The 14,447-nt window shown below is 33.9% G+C and overlaps 1 protein-coding gene and 1 long non-coding RNA gene across 2 annotated transcripts in view; one reads left to right on the forward strand and one right to left on the reverse strand.

Annotated features, from left to right (window-relative positions):
- Window positions 1-14,447, forward strand: part of LOC126878485 (cytotoxic granule associated RNA binding protein TIA1-like) — a 383,419-nt gene that overhangs the window by 61,597 nt on the left and 307,375 nt on the right. The gene's annotated exons all lie outside the window — the stretch shown is intronic.
- LOC126878487 (uncharacterized) lies at window positions 8,598-10,841 on the reverse strand. The gene is made up of 2 exons (XR_007695675.1): window positions 10,507-10,841; window positions 8,598-10,377 (listed from the first exon to the last, which is right to left on the reverse strand). It is a non-coding gene; the product is annotated as an uncharacterized LOC126878487 (long non-coding RNA).

Here is a 14,447-nt window from a genome sequence, read left to right on the forward strand (position 1 = left end):
CAAATTGAAGTTTAAACATTGAGCTTCAAGAATCGAAAGAGCGATTGCGTCTAACCTTAATTTAAACCATTGTTTTTTAATTGTTAAATATGCATGTCCATCTGATTTTTTTGCCGGTGCGGCGCGCTCTTTTTCAAAAATCTCCTATTTTTCCCCGAAAAACATTTTTCCTAGATTCTTTGGCAGATTCTTAATAAAATAAGTTTCCTGACATTCTTTTCAAAAGTTAACAGTTTTAAAGTTTAAAGTGATTTAAAATCCAAAAAGGAGTTTTTTTTTGTAATTTTTCGTATTCTAAATCGCTTATAACTTTAAAACTATTAACTTTTGAGAAAAATGTCAGGAAACTTATTTTATTTAGAATATCCCAAAGAATCTACAAAAAATAATTTCCGAGGAAAATAGGAGATTTTTGAAATAGAGCGTGCCGCACCGGCAAAAAAATCGGATAAACACGCATATTTAACAATTAAAATACAACGGTACAAATTAGGGATAGACACGATCACTCTTCAGAATCTTGAAGCTGAGTGTTTAGTCTTCAATTTAAGTATCTGACAACCTCAAAAATACTAATTGAAATATGAGTTTTTAAGCCTCGAAAATGCGTATTTTCGCATTTTTCAGAATTAATTCGCTTATAACTCAAAAACTATTAATTTTTGGGAAAAATTACAAGATACCTTTTTTGTTTAGAATGACCCAAAAAACCTAAAAATGTATGTTCCGGAGCAAAAAACGTGATATTTTGTATTTGTTTAAAAATAGTTATGTATGAAGCAGTTCGTGAAGTATGCTTTTTGCGAACACACGCAATGTTTATAGCAAGAGCGACAGCAGAGCGAGTGCTATACATCGCGTAATTTCGCCAAAAGTACTTCACGCACAGTTTCATACAATATTTTATCTACGATAAACAAATAAAAAAACTGTAACTCTTCGTCACTGCAATTCATTTCTATTCTACAGTTTTTAGAACTTTGACATTTAAATATTTTAATTTCTTTCAAACCACAGAACTGTCAAAATTTTTGTTGTAATTTATTGCTCATTATGTCATCACCATGACAACGGGAAAGTTAAGGATATTTGATTATATGAAAGTGTGTCAAAAACAATGCGAAAAAGTAAATCCCATTTAAAATACATTGTTACTTCACGCATACTTTAAACCCTTCACACACTGCTATCTATAATGATAGTTTTCACAAACTAAAACCTTATACATAATAATATATGACATAGAGTAGATAAAATTGTTTAAACAACTTCTGCCCAAAAATTCCGCCCGGCGCTCTTCAGATTTATTTAAAGGGAACATTTTTGAATAGGAATCCACAAATAAACCTAATCAGAAATTTTTTCAGACGGGAGCGGTCTCACCACATGGACTAAAGAGTGCGAACAGAGAAATCAAACTTGTTTGGTGTCGCCGCTTTACTCTTTGCTAGCACTCTGTGTTCCTCCGTTTCCCAGTAGTAGTTTGATTTCACCGCTTTGCTCTTTGCTCTTTGCTCGTACTCTTTCTTCGCTCTACTCTGAACGTACCCTAACGGAGTAGCCTAGATCCGGCCCTGTTTAGATATAATATTTATAGAAGCGCTGCATAATTTGGAATGGGGCGTGCAGATAAAGACAACAACTAGATCCAGAAAAAGAGATAAAATGTGGAATCGAGATGGCCCGTACAACATTTTTAAAACTGAGGACTTTCTTCTGTAATGATAACTTGCAATTTCATCTTCGAAAGCGCATGATTAAATGTTATATTTGGTCAGTCCTCTTATACGGTGTCGAAGCATTGGAGCCACCATTAATCGTTTGGAGGCTTTTGAAATGTGGCTGCACGGAAGTACACTAAAAATACCATGGACGGCTATGCTGACAAATGTGGCAGTCCTTAAGAGAGCAAATGCTGCTAGCGAGCTGCTGGATATCATCAAATGTAGAAAGCTGGCCTATTTTGGACACGTAGTAAGGGGAGACCGATATAATATTCTTCAACTTATTATCATGGGAAAAATCGAAAGACGCAGAGGAATTGGTAGAAAATAGGCCTCTTGGTTGAAAAATATCAGAGAGTCGGCAGGAATAAAGAAAGCAGAGTAACTATTTAGAATAGCTCGAGACAAAGACAGTTTCGCCATGTGTTAATTGCCAACGTCAAGGGGACTAGATAGGGCACAGGCATGTTAAGAAGAATAATTTCAAAGGGGCTGTAACGTTTTTTATGTGCACATTTGTACTAAGGTTGTCGCGATAAACTACCACAAATAATTGAAATAATATTGAACAATAATATTTCAATCAACTATAATAGTTATCGTTTACCTTAGCCTAGCTCAGATTCCCAAGGTGTGTGTTTTCATGAAGATCTGGATTGGAAGCAAACAAAACAATATTTTAACTAATCAAGTTTATTCTTCAATAAGGATATAATAAAATATGACTTATTAAATTCATTGACATAAACAGGGTGTTTCATTAATAATTGTCCATATAGTAACTGGAGAAACCTTAGCACAAAATACGAAGATTTAACCTAAAACACTTAAATAAAATGTGGTTCGTTACTGAGTTACAGGGTGTTTTATATAAAAATTTAAAAACTATTTTTGCTCAGCATTTTAAAACTATTCGACTTATCCTTTTCATACTTGGCAAGAAGTATAGGTGCTATACAAACTACTAAATTATGTTAAACAAACGTTTCTGACTATTACCAGAGACGTACGACGGGGGAAAGTGAATGATTGACGCCTGGCCAAATTCTACGCCACTGGCGGAATTGCTATTTTAGTTCAATTTTTGGATTCTCCAATACTTTCTATGAAAATAATATACTCTTCATTCGTAGCGATAAAGTCATTAGTTTTCGAGATCTTCAAAGTTAAAATTGAAACGATACGGTTATTTTGATTAATGTATTGTGTCGCTTCATTTTTAATTTCAAATATCTCGAAAACTAATCATTTTATCGTTACGAATGAAGAGGATATTATTTACATAAAAAGTATTGGAAAATCAAAAAATTACACTAAAATAGCAATTTCGTCAGTGGCGTAAAATTTGGGAAGGTTCTACCAGCCACTATCCCCTGTCGTATGCCACTGGTAGTAGCTAGAAACATTTATTAATCTTAATTTAGTAGGGTGTACAGTACCTACACTTTCTGACAAGTATGATAAGGATTCGCCAAATAGTTTTAAAGTACTGGGTATAAATAATTTTTAAATTTTAATCATATGATGAATCATAATCATAAATTAATCAAAATAACTGTGCCGTTTCATATTTAACGTCAAATATCTCGAAAACTAATGACTTTATCGTTACCAATGACGAGTATATTATTTACCTAGATAGTATTGGAAAGTCTAAAAATGGCACTAAAATAGTAATTCCTGCAGTGGCGTAGAATTTGAGAAGGGTCAACTATCCACTAGCCCATGTCGTACGCCTCTGGTAGTAGCTAGAAACGTTTGTTTACTATAGTTTAGTAGGGTGTATAGTAGTTGCACTTTCTGCCAAGCATGAAAATGGTACGTCGAACGGTTTTAAAATTCTGAGCAAAAATAGTTTTTAAATTTTTAGATAAAACACCCTGTAACGCAGTAAGGAACCACATTTTATTTAAGTGTTTTAGGTTAAATCTTTGTATTTTGTGCTAAGGTTTCTCCGGTTACAATATGGACAATTACACTGTATATACAAATTCTGGCCAAAAAGCTAACAATTCTTGGATTATACTTATGTGGCTTTTGGTATCTATCGGTAGATCTTCTTGATGTCAGACGGTACAGCTCTTGACTTGTTGTAGACCTGGGCAGATATTGTGGCCTCCGGTGCCTGCAGCTACAGTTTTGGTGGTGTTGGTCGTTGCAGTCTAGATGAGATGCATTTTGTCGTCAGCCTTGTAGTGGCATTACCGGTGACGCGACTTGAAGCTCCCGAAGGGAGAAATTTTTGGTTTATATCCAAAAAACAAGAAGACAAGCCATATATTAGTGAGATCAAGAAGTCAGAGAGACCAAAGTGTGCCAAGTTTGCCAATAATCGGAAAAAGTAGCAAAGGGCAACAAAAATTAAATGGAATTATTAATAATTATTAGTAGTTAAAATTATTTGATTTCTACGTGCATATTAATAGGTAAAATAAAATATTGAAACAAAGCACGTGGTTAGAGATTTGGAGGTTAGATACGAATAGATGATTATTATAAAAACTGTGAATGTAACAATAATATATAATGAATACAAGATTATAAAATGAATTTCTTACCCCAAGAGATATGATGGTCTGATGAGTAAAGTGAAGGTATTATTTAAAATCCACGGATTTTATAAAATTATTTTGCCACCACCATAAATAATTTGTTTCACCGAACGGGGACGAAGTGTCACTGTCATGTCAGCGAAATATACAACATAGAACATAAGATGTAAAAGATAAAAAATGTCTTTGATAGAATGAGATTTTAGAAAGTAAAGAGAGTTGACTATAACAGGGGAGGGCGCCAAATAAGTTTTAACGGGGAAAACAGGTTTTATTATTATTGAATAAAACTCCAACAGGAATATTATGATTATTGATATCTGATCATTTAATGATCAATAAGCAAGTTAGTTCTAGCTACAAAATATTACAAAAACTTATCTAAGGTCATATTCAGCAATAATCCTTAGGCTCTAATACATAATAGTACTACTAGCTAACATGTACACTTTAACCGCACTTTGCTCTGCTTTTTCACTTATTGCACTTATTTAACTTATACCACTAACTCAAACGGCTTTGTTCTCTTAACAACCCGATCAGGGAGCGCAAAATTTTACGAAAACCTCCAAAAAAATAAAGGAAGGAAGAAAATTTGGCAATAGGTAGTTGAAATTGTCTATTATTATATAAGAAAAAGTTTACAATTCTACATCGCCTCCATTTTACAAAAATTGGAAAATACGGGGTGAAAAATTTTTTCTCGCGGGTGAAAAAATAGACGTTCAAAATAAGTCCGGAATTGGATAAAATGACTAATTCTAAGTAACTTTTGTTCTATAGAGTTTTTTTATTAAGTCAATACTTTTTGAGTTATTTGCGAGTGAATGTGTTCATTTTTAACCAAAAAAAATGTTTTGGACGGTTTTTTTGGAGATAACTCAAAAAGTAAGTATTTTAGCGAAAAAAATATTCTTAGTAAAAATATAGCTTATAAAAAATTGAAAAAAATGGTGTATGCGTGAGGTCTTCAGGCCCAGTAGAGGCAGAGTTGCAGCTAATGAAATGTAAGTTCTTCTTCGTCAAATTCCAAATCGAATATTTCAATGTGAAATAACCAAAAAACGGAGCACTTTTCGGGGAAAAATCATTAGAACTTTTTTAAACTGTATAAGAAAAGGTTTATTTTTGTTTTTTAAAAAAACTTCTAACATTAAAAGTAAGTGAGTTACGCTCAAAATATTGTTGGTCCCTTTCATTTTTTGGTAAAAAAATGGCGAAAATCACCCCTTAATTAGCTTTTCAAATAAAATTAATCGTTACCGCTTTACAAGTTACTTTACTTATGTATTGTTTATATTATCTATAAGTTTCATTGGTTCAAAGTGCTCAGTTTTGAAAAAATTGGGTTTAAAATACAACATTTTTTTTTATTTTGAAAAAAATCGTAATTGTTTATGGAATTAACTTAAAAAAAATTAGGAATACCAAAAATCTCAAAGAGTAATAAAATGTATGTTTTGCTTTTCTGAATATTCTTGATTTTTTGTTTTCTTGTTAGACAAAAATTGGTTATGCTATGGCTGTTCAAAATTTGCCTAAACTCGTGATTAGTTACTTTTTCAAGCCATTTTAACTACAGCTTTTTCCAAACGAAGCACTTTTAACCGATGAAACTTACAGATCATATAAATAATACATAGGCAAAGTAACTTTGGTGGTAATGTAAAATGTATATGTGATGCTAATTAGGGGGCGATTTTTGCGATTTTTTTACAAAAAATTAAAGGCACCAACAATATTTGGAGCGTGATTCACGTACTTTTAATATTACAAGTTTTTTTTAAACAAAAATAAACTTTTTTAAACACTTTAAAAAAGTTAAAATGAATTTTCCCCTAAAAGTGCTCAGATTTTGGGTTATTTCACATTGAAATATTCGATTTGGAATTTGACGAAAAAGAACCTACTTTTCATTAGCTGCAACTCTGCTTCTACTGGGTATACAGACCTCATGTATACACCATTTTTTTCAATTTTTGATGGGCTATATTTCTGCTAGGAATATTTTTTCGCTAAAATATTTATTTTTTGGGTTATCTCCGAAAAACCGTCCAAAAACATGTTTTATTTTGTTAAACATGAACATATTCACTCGCAAATAACTCGAAAAGTGTTGACTTAGTGAAAATCTGTATAGAAGAAAAGTTGTTTAGAAGTAGTAATTTTATCCAATTCAAGTCTTATTTTGAATGTATTTTTTTCGAGAGGGGGGTATTCCCCTCGAATCTTCGAGAGGGGGGTATTCCCCTCCATTTTTGTAAAATGGAGGGGATGTAGAATTGTAAACTTTTTCTTATATAAGAATAGACAATTTCAACTACCTATTCCCAAATTTTCACCCTCCCTTTTATTTTTTTTGGGGTGAGATTGTTCTTTGATCGGGCTATAAGTCTTCTTATCTGGTTGGCGTTGTCTAGGAGTTTGATGGTCTCGACATTCACATGATTGGTGGGCCTTCGTTCATGACTCTCGGCAAACTTACTTATTGTCTGACTAACCGTATCCATCTGGAGGTCTCGATGAAGATCACAGTTTCTGAAGTACCATCCCTAATAGCACAAGGACGTCCAATGGACGTCCATTGGACGTCCTTCACGGACTTTAGGGACGTCCTTTGGACGTCCGTTTTCGTCCGAGGAACGTCCTTTATACGTCCTATTTTGGTCCAAATGTCGCGCTACCGAACGTCCATTGGACGTCCATCTAAGGTCCGAGGGGACGTATATTGGAACTTAATCGGACGTAAATTGGACCTTAATCGGACGTCCTAGGGGACGTAAATTGGACCTTAATCGGACGTAAATTGGACCTTAATCGGACGTCAATTGGACCTTAATCGGACATAAATTGGACCTTAATCGGACGTCCTAGGGGACGTAAATTGGACCTTAATCGGACGTAAATTGGACCTTAATCGGAAGTAAATTGGACCTTAATCGGACATAAATTGGACCTTAATAGGACGTAAATTGGACCTTAATCGGACGTAAATTGGACCTTAATCGGACGTAAATTGGACCTTAATCGGACGTAAATGGGACCTTAAGCGGACGTAAATTGCACCTTAATCGGACGTAAATTGGACCTTAATCGGACGTCCTAGGGGACGTGAATTGGACCTTAACAGGACGTCCAATTTTGGTCCAAAGGCCAAGTTGCCAAACATCCAATGGAGGTCCACCTAACGTCGGAGGGGACGTTCGGTGGACGTCATTTGGGCATTCATAGGATGTCCCAGTTTGGTCCAATGTCTTGCTGCTGAACATCCATCTAACGTCCTGGAACGTCATTCGGTGGACGTCTAGCGACGATATTCAGACCTGTGGAGAATGTATTGTGGGAAATAAAAAATATATTTTTTAAGGAACTTATATTTCATCTTATATCAAATTACAATTATTGGATATTACATTATTTACATTAAATTACAATACACTTCTCCAAGAAATTAACGCACCACCTTAAATATGGGGTATATTTGATGTCTCGTATTTCCTAAACCTGTTGTCCCATCTAAGTGATGTTTTTATAATATTATAGCCTAGGCTATAGGTTACCTCCTTAAGCTTGTCATGCACAGGGAGCTATGCTGTAATATATGTATATTATATCATATCGCTCTCTATAGTAATGTGATATAATATATATTACAGTATAGCTCCCTGTGCATGACAAGCATAAGGAGGTAACATATTCTAGGGCCTAGGCTAGAATATTATAAAAAAATCACTTAGATGCAACAACAGGTTTAGGAAATTCGAGACATCAAAAATGCCCATTTTTTAAGGTGGTGCGTAATGGGCTGTATTTACAGGGTGTAACAAAAATACAGGTCATAAATTAAATCACATATTCTGGGACCAAAAATAGTTCAAATGAACCTAACTTACCTTGTACAAATATGCACATAAAAAAAAGTTACAGCCCTTTGAAATTACAAAATGAAAATCGATTTTTTCGATTATATCGAAAACTATTAGCGATTTTTTATTTAAAATGGACATGTGGCATTATTATGGCAGGAATATCTTAAAGAAAAATTATGGTGAAATTTGTGCACATAAAAATTTTATGGGGGTTTTGATCCCTTAAATCCTCCCAAACTTTTGTGTATGTTCCAATTCAATTTTATTATTGTGGTACCATTAGTTAAATTCAATATTTTTGTTTCTTAGTATTTTTCAGATAAGGCAGTTTTTATCGAGTTGCGACTTCTTTTTTAATATGTCCACGTAAAAATTTTATGGGGGTTTTGTTCCTTTAAACCCCCCAAATGTTTGTGTATGTTCCAATTAAACTATTACTGAGCTACCATTAGTTAAACAGAGTGTTTTCAAAACTTTTTTGCCTCTTTGTATTTTTTCGATAAGGCACGTTTTATCGAGTCTGGCTTCTTTTTTAATATGGTTCAAAATATACCTAAAAATGTAAAGCATAAATAAGTTTGCATATTATTACCAAGTCTCCATAATCGTACTTAACCATATACAAATATGTGGTGGATTTGACAAATATTCAAAATATTTCGATAAAAATTGACTTTTTGAAAAAGCAATAAGAGGCAAAAAAGTTTTTAAAATGTTGTTTAAATGGTAGGTACTACAATAATAATTAAATTGAAACGTGCACAAAAGCACATTGTTTTCGATACATTGGAAAAAATCACTTTTCATTTTGTAACTTCAAATGAGTGATAAAGGCACAGAGACTTAGATCACGAGGTCACATTGAAAGGATGCCAAAAACGAGGACTCCGAAAAGGGTACTAAACTACACTATAGCTTGAAGAAAGAGAAGAGGAAGACCGGAAAATAGATGGAAGCAAGAGGTCGAAAAAGATTTGGAAAGAATGGTGTTACAGGGTCAGAAAAGAAAAATGAATAAGAGGAAGGAATGGAGAAAAATCACATATCAAGCCAGAGAAGATCTCAGTACATAAAGAAACGTGAAAATGAAGAAAAAAACAAACTTTTCAAGCCATGGGCCTCTAAGGCCCTTGGTGCTATTAATATATAACTTCAAAGGGCTGTAACTTTTCTTTTGTGCACATTTGTACTAAGGTAAGTTAGGTCCAATCAAACTATTTTTGGTCCCAGGATATGTGATTAAATTTATGACCTGTATTTTTGTTACACCCTGTATATATATATAAAGGTTATATTTGGTTCTTGGGACATCAAAGTATATTTTTTAGACATTCCCTGGATATAGTCACTGATGTGACATACCTCCGATTTGTTTTTTCATGAGTTTTTTTAAGAGAGACTAAAAACTTTTTTTTTGGTCACCTCCTGTTTTCATATATTTTTTGACATGTTTTGTAGTAAATTCAACTATTTATTTACTACAAGACATGTCAAAATTTACATGTGAAAGCAGGAGATGATCCTAAAAATGGTTTTTCGTCTCCTACAAAATTCATGAAAAATCAGATAGGAGAATTTGTACATTGCAATTCTCTGATGTTTGGGAAAAAGGGCTTAAGTCAGAAATGCACATCGATAATGTTTTGATGATTTCTGGACCAGAAAAATCGGCTCTTTTTATTGGTACATACAGTTTACGTCTACAACAGTTTTTTGCTGGTCCAGAAATCATCAAAACATTAGCAATGTGCAATTCTGACTTACGCCCTTTTTGTCAAACATAAAAAAAAGCAATCTGGTCATAACTGACCAATGAGCAATTTTAATTTAACCTAAATTACAACTGTTTCTTAAAATGAAGAGCTTACCCGATACCGTCTCTTATCTAATCTAACAAGATCGTGCACTATTCTAACATACACAGCCACATCACGCACAATGCTCTGCTTTTCACTATCACCTATCACTCAAACTAGTTCAAAAGGCTTTGTCCTCTTCAATCTTCTAGTTTGCCCAGTAGTATCGAGGAGCTGGATTTCCTGTTGTTTGTCGGGATTCCTGCTATCTTCTTGATGATTATATCCAGGTTCCATTCCTAGGTCTTAATATTTGTTTATAAAGTAATAACTTATTATGCATGGACAATGTTGAGTTTCTTCCAATTAGCCAATACACTTTTTATATCTTTATTTTGGTTATATCTGGTTTTTTGTAGACCACTTTCAGCTGATTCTAAAAAAAATTAAAATGAACGGTAATTTTTCTATTCTTTACAATTAAAAATCAAAATATTTACAGGTAATACATGCATAAATGATTCGTTTCATAAAGAAAATTGAAAACGGATTTTATAATACTTACATAATTGTTTAAGAGATCCAGCCATAGCCAAAACTAGCATAAATACTAAACAGTACAGTTGAGTACAGCAAAAAAAAGCCACTAATTTCCATTTTTCACCCCATTATCGATGCATTTTTTTCCAATCAAAATTTTTACTACATTTTTAGGTTATCTTATGATGAAAATGAAATAAGATGACTTGATGACCAATGACCACGCGACGCTACATAGATACTCGCGCGGCAAATTTGAAAATGAACGCAAATTGAATAGTAAATGGCCTCTCTTTAGAGTATGGAAAATTTTACCCCTCCAGGAGGACATTGTACTCTTTTCATAGAATATCTTGTGGTAACTTTCCAGCCATAATTTAATCAGATGTTCACGGAATAGAACTTTGATAGTAGAATTCCTGGAATGTTTTGTTGTTAGGGGAAACTTTTATTTTATTTATTCTTGAATATTTCCTGTTGTTAAACATTGTAACCAATAATTTACAAATAAGATTTTCATTACATTACATGAAATCAAAACATGTTTTGGATATTAAACTATATAGTTTATAATTGTAATAATTTAATATACAATTTTGAATTAAGATTTAATCTTTTCGATTTAAACTACAGTAAAACTTGTGTTACCGGCCCCCTGCCAACACCGGCCACCTGTACTAACGGCCAGTTTAAAAATTCCCCACACTAATTACAGTAAAACCTGTCAGTAACGGCCGCTAAAAATGAAAAAGCTATTGGACGATATAGAAAGGTGACCAGTATTGCCAGTTTTTGTAGTCTAGATATAATTGGTTTGGGGAATTTTTAAACTGGCCGTTAGTACAGGTGGCCAGTAACACAGGTTGTACTGTATATCTAGGCTACAAAAACTGGCAATAACGACCACTTTTCTATATCGGCCAATAGTTCTTTCATTTTAGTGGCCGTTAGTGACAGGTTTGACTGTATTTCATTAACGTAAAGTTAACGCAAGTTAATATTTTATTGAATTATTTTGCTATTTGATCCCGTAATTGGTATAATGTGTCCAAGATAAGCGTTCATAAAACGTCCGTATTTCGTCCAGTATGGACGTCCAAAGGACGTTCAACGTCGTACGTCCAAAGGACGTCCATATTTATTCCGTCCGAAGGACGTCCAACGTCGGACGTCCAAAGGACGTCCATTTTTATTCCTTCCGAAGGACGTCCAACATGGGACGTTATAGTCCATGGACGTTAGGACCAAAAATGGACCTATTTTGGACGTCCAAAGGACGTCGTGTGCTATTAGGGAAACTAAAGCAAAACCTGTGTTTCCAGCCACTTGCCAACATAGGCCACCTGTACTAACAACGGCCAGTTTAAAAATTCCCCAAACCATTTACAGTAACGGCCACTAAAAATGAAAAAACTATTGGCCGATATAGAAAGGTGGCCGGTATTGCCAGTTTTTGTAGTCTAGATATGGTTTGGGGAATTTTTAAACTGGCCGTTAGTACATGTGACCAATTTTGGCAGGTGTCCGTTACTGACAGGTTTTACTGTATTTCATTAACGTAAATAAGTTAATATTTTATTGAATTATTTTGCTATTTGATCCCGTAATTGGTATAATGTGTCCAATAGAAGCGTTCATAAATTGTCCGTATTTCGTCCAGTATATATACGTCCATATTTATTCCATCCGAAGGACGTCCAACGTCGGACGTCCATTTTTATTCCGTCCGAAGAATGTCCAACGTCGGACGTCCAAAGGACGTCCATATTTATTCCTTCCGAAGGACGTCCAACGTCGGACGTCCATATTTATTCCTTCCGAAGGACGTCCAACGTCGGACGTCCAAAGGACGTCCATTTTTATTCCGTCCGAAGGACGTCCAACGTCGGACGTCCAAAGGACGTCCATATTTATTCCTTCCGAAGGACGTCCAACGTCGGACGTCCAAAGGACGTCCATTTTTATTCCGTCCGAAGGACGTCCAACGTCGGACGTCCAAAGGACGTCCATATTTATTCCTTCCGAAGGACGTCCAACATGGGACGTCCAAAGGACGTCCATTTATAGTCCATGGACGTTAGGACCAAAAATGGACCTATTTTGGACGTCCATTGGACGTCGTGTGCTATTAGGGATGGACCGTTGACGATGTTCCTTAACACTTTATTCTGATATCTTTGTATAATTTGGATGTTACTTTCTTTTGTACAGCCCCATAGCTGTATCCCATATGCCCATGTTGGTTTAAGGAATTGCTTGTATAATAACAATTTGTTATAAGTAGAGAGAGTGGATTTTTCCCATTAACCAGTACATCTTTCTGACTTAGTTTCTAATTCTTCCTTTTTTTCTAAATATGCACTGTTCAACGTAGCTTTGAGTCTAATGTCATACCCAAATATTTTTCCGTATTTGCATAAGGCATTTGGTTTCTATTTATATTGACTGGGATATGTTGTTCTCTTTTGTTAGTAAAATGAACAGATTTTGTTTCATTTAATTTGATACGCCATCGCCTGGTCCATATGTTAATTTGTTCAACAGAGTTTTGTAGCACAGTTGCTTCTTCCTCGTGGTTTTGTCCGACTGCTAGAATGCATGTGTCGTCTGCAAATGTAGCAATTGTATTAGGTTCTAATGATGGGATCTCGCTGGGATAGAGCAGGTATAGCACTGGCCCTAGGACACTTCCTTGTGGAACTTCAGCTCTAACTTTTCTTAATTCTGAACATGCTTCCTCATTTTTAACTCGAAAGTATTTGTCGGATATACAGGGTGTTAGTAAATAAGTGTGAAAAACTTTAAGGGCTAATTCTACAAGAAGAAATAGTCGGTTTGCTCTATAAACATATGTCCGCAAATGCTTCGTTTCCGAAATTTTGAAATTTTTATTTCAAACTGCCAAACTATTTATTGCTCTAAGACCAGTTGAGCTATGATAATGAAATTTCGTAAGTTTTACGAGGTAGTTATTGCGCATTTTTTGACATAGGTAGAATTAAGAATTTTTTATTTATCATTTGTGCACATACGGGTAGTCTGAATTTTTTAAAGAAAAAAATAGTACGCCACTGAGATATTTCAAATTAAAAATTATTTTTAAATTCCACGTTTAATTTTTAATGAAAAACCTTGCTTGCCTTTTTTCACATGGTGTACCGTTTTTATGCAGAAAAATAAAACATCTTGACGCGTATTTTTCGTTTCTTAATGCATTAGTAAGAAATATCCAATATAATAATACTAAACTGGAACAATAACACTAAATATTACTAATAAGTTTTTAACGAGTTGCAGAGCTACAACACATGTTAAAAATGACCTCCTTTAGAAGTTCAGAAGAATTATATATTAATGTTATAGTAATGGTCTGAATTTTTTTTAAGAAAAAAATAGTATGCAAAATTATTTTTGAACTGCTGGTTCAATTTACGACAAAAAATGTTTCAAAAAAAAATAAAATACGTTAACGTTTACAAAGTATTTGAACTAAGTTTCTATGCATATAGAAACTACCTCAAATACTTTGTAAGCGTTAAGATGTTTTATTTTTTGTATAAAAACGGTGCCTCGTGTGAAAAAAAGGCAAGAAATATTTTTGTCGTAAATTGAACGAGGAATTTAAAGATGATTTTTAGTTTGACATATCTCGGTGGAGTACTATTTTTTTCTCAAAAAAAATTCAGACCATTACCCTAAGCGCGCCAATAATGAATATAAAATTCTTCTGTTATCTGTAAAGGAGATCATTGATCATTTTAAACATTTTTTGCAGCTTTGTACCTAGTTAAAATCTTATTAGTAATATTTTCTGTTATTGTTCGAGTTTAGTATTATTATATTGGATAGTTCTTGATGATGTATTAAAGAATGAAAAATACGCGCCAAGATCTTTTATTTTTCTGAATAAAAACGGTGCATCATATGAAAAAAAGGCAAGAAAGGTTTTTTATCAAAAATGAAACG

The sequence above is a fragment of the Diabrotica virgifera genome, chromosome 10 (assembly GCF_917563875.1).
Source record: "Diabrotica virgifera virgifera chromosome 10, PGI_DIABVI_V3a".
NCBI lineage: Eukaryota > Metazoa > Arthropoda > Insecta > Coleoptera > Chrysomelidae > Diabrotica > Diabrotica virgifera.